Source organism: Halichoeres trimaculatus, unplaced genomic scaffold (genome assembly GCF_033239565.1).
Source record: "Halichoeres trimaculatus isolate MK-OKI-2021-1 unplaced genomic scaffold, fHalTri1.1 fHalTri1_scaffold_44, whole genome shotgun sequence".
Taxonomy (NCBI): Eukaryota; Metazoa; Chordata; class Actinopteri; order Labriformes; family Labridae; genus Halichoeres; species Halichoeres trimaculatus.
Genome location: NW_027437223.1, coordinates 88,425 through 91,347, shown reverse-complemented (window position 1 = coordinate 91,347; position 2,923 = coordinate 88,425).

Below are 2,923 nucleotides of genomic sequence, written 5' to 3'. Positions count from 1 at the left end.
ATTTCTGCCCTTCCTGGTCTCAGCCACCTGCTCCTCTCTCTTCTCTTCTCTCTTCTGTCTCCCTTTCCACTCCTCTCACCCCCCAGCACCCTCTGATCTTTGATTGTCTTCAGCTGGGCTCTCTCCAGCCTTGGGTCACCTGGCAGGGTAGGTACCTATGATATGACCCTGCCCAGCTGGTGTCTGCTCAGTCCTCCTCTCTGGCGCCCTCTGCTGGCCATGAGACACCAGTGGTGGGGGGAGACACCACAATATATTTGAGTAAACTGTGTTGAAGATGGCTTATCAAATTTGATACAGCGGGTATATAAGGTCATGTAACTCTGAAACAGTCAATGGCCATTTACTTGCATTTCATGCATTATGTCTAAAATCAAGCAACATACAGTCTTTTTATTTTCAAATGACATAGTTTGCTACATTTAGAGTTAAAACTTAGCTATGAAACTTGCTGTAAGCACGGACCAGAACTGGAGCTACGTTGCCCATGTGTACTGTCAGAAATGCAGAGTGCATCTTTGCTTAAACAAGGAGAGAAACTGTTTTCAGGCCTTCCACCATGCAAAATAAAAGGTTGTGAACTGCAAAATGAAAAAAATACTAAAATGTTGTTGTTGTTGTTGTTTTTTTCCAGACTTCCACCCAGCCAGTTCCATTGGTGGCTTTCTCACTACTGCATGATGGTAGCACTGTTTGTGTTTGGAAGTATAAATTTGTTAGTCATGTTAGTCATATAACTGCCCCCGTGACCTACTATAACTATATCAATATCTTTTGAGGTTCGTGCCCCTGGTAGGTGTTGACACACTTAAAACAAGTTTCGTGGGAAGATGGCCCACTGGACACTCCGTCGCGCCCTTGATGCAGAGTTAATAGACACATAGGAATGTGCATACTTACCAGCATACTTACAACAGCCCACAGTCTTCCTCCTTGGCCATTGGCTCTGCTCCTGGATGTAGACGGTTCGTTGAGTGTGCAGGAAGACGGAAGAGAATGGCTCGCCAGGAATGCCCTTCTCTAGGGATGCCACCGCAGTTCCCCAATACAAGCATATGTGGCTGACACAACATATCCAGTCCAGCTCCCAGACATGCCCAACCTGCCTGGACAATGGAGGGGCCACCAGTCCATCAGGGCTCAAACCTTTGGAATGCTCCACCCTCACGTGAAAACAAACCTCCAGCAAAAGACCCTGCCACGCTCACAGTCCAAACCTGGCTCACGCCACCCAGTACTGGGTCCAACAAGTGTGATCCCCTGGCCCTTCTGACACCTCGAGCTAAGGGCTTATTGACCTGGAAGTTCTGACACCCACTCAGCAAAGCCTCCGAACTGGTCTGTGCTGTAACCAGGGAACCTGGCCGGGTCGTAGGGGAACCCCATCCAGTCCGGGCGCCTAGACATGCCCAGCTTGCCTGGACAATAGAGGGGCCACCTTAGATCTACCCAGAGGGAGGTATTTCGCATGTGGCCCCTTCAACATCCTGGCCCCCCTTGCCAGCTGTACATGAATAAGTCACACGGGCTGGGAAAAGTCCATCAGGGCTCAAACCTTTGGAATGCTCCACCCTCAAGTGTGAACAAACCTCCAGCAGAAACCCCTGCCTCGCTCACAGAAGAAACCCGGCCTACGCCCCCCAGTGGTGGGTCAAACACGAATAACCCCTGGCCCTTCTGACACCTCGAGCTAAGGGCTTATTGACCTGGAAGTCCTGACACCCACTCAGCAAAGCCTCCAGTTCTGGTCTGAGCTTTAACCAGGGAACCTGGCCGGGTCGTAGGGGAACCCCATCCAGTCCGGGCGCCTAGACATGCCCAGCTTGCCTGGACAATAGAGGGGCCACCTTAGATCTACCCAGAGGGAGGTATTTCGCATGTGGCCCCTTCAACATCCTGGCCCCCCTTGCCAGCTGTACATGAATAAGTCACACGGGCTGGGAAAAGTCCATCAGGGCTCAAACCTTTGGAATGCTCCACCCTCAAGTGTGAACAAACCTCCAGCAGAAACCCCTGCCTCGCTCATAGAAGAAACCCGGCCTACGCCCCCCAGTGGTGGGTCAAACACGAATAACCCCTGGCCCTTCTGACACCTCGAGCTAAGGGCTTATTGACCTGGAAGTCCTGACACCCACTCAGCAAAGCCTCCAGTTCTGGTCTGAGCTTGAACCAGGGAACCTGGCCGGGTCATAAGGGAACCCCATCCAGTCCGGGCGCCTAGACATGCCCAGCTTGCCAGGGCAATGGAGGGGCCACCTTAGATCTACCCAGAGGGAGGTATTTCGCATGTGGCCCCTTCAACATCCTGGCCCCCCTTGCCAGCTGTACATGAATAAGTCACACGGGCTGGGAAAAGTCCATCAGGGCTCATACCTTTGGAATGCTCCACCCTCAAGTGTGAACAAACCTCCAGCAGAAACCCCTGCCTCGCTCACAGTAGAAACCCGGCCTACGCCCCCCAGTGGTGGGTCAAACACGAATAACCCCTGGCCCTTCTGACACCTCGAGCTAAGGGCTTATTGACCTGGAAGTCCTGACACCCACTCAGCAAAGCCTCCAGTTCTGGTCTGAGCTGGAACCAGGGAACCTGGCCGGGTCGTAGGGGAACCTCATCCAGTCCGGGCACCTAGACATGCCCAGCCTGCCAGGGCAATGGAGGGGCCACCTTAGATCTACCCAGAGGGAGGTATTTCGCATGTGGCACCTTCAACATCCTGGCCCCCCTTGCCAGCTGTACATGAATAAGTCACACGGGCTGGGAAAAGTCCATCAGGGCTCATACCTTTGGAATGCTCCACCCTCAAGTGTGAACAAACCTCCAGCAGAAACCCCTGCCTCGCTCATAGAAGAAACCCGGCCTACGCCCCCCCCAGTGGTGGGTCAAACACGAATATCCCCTGGCCCTTCTGACACCTCGAGCTAA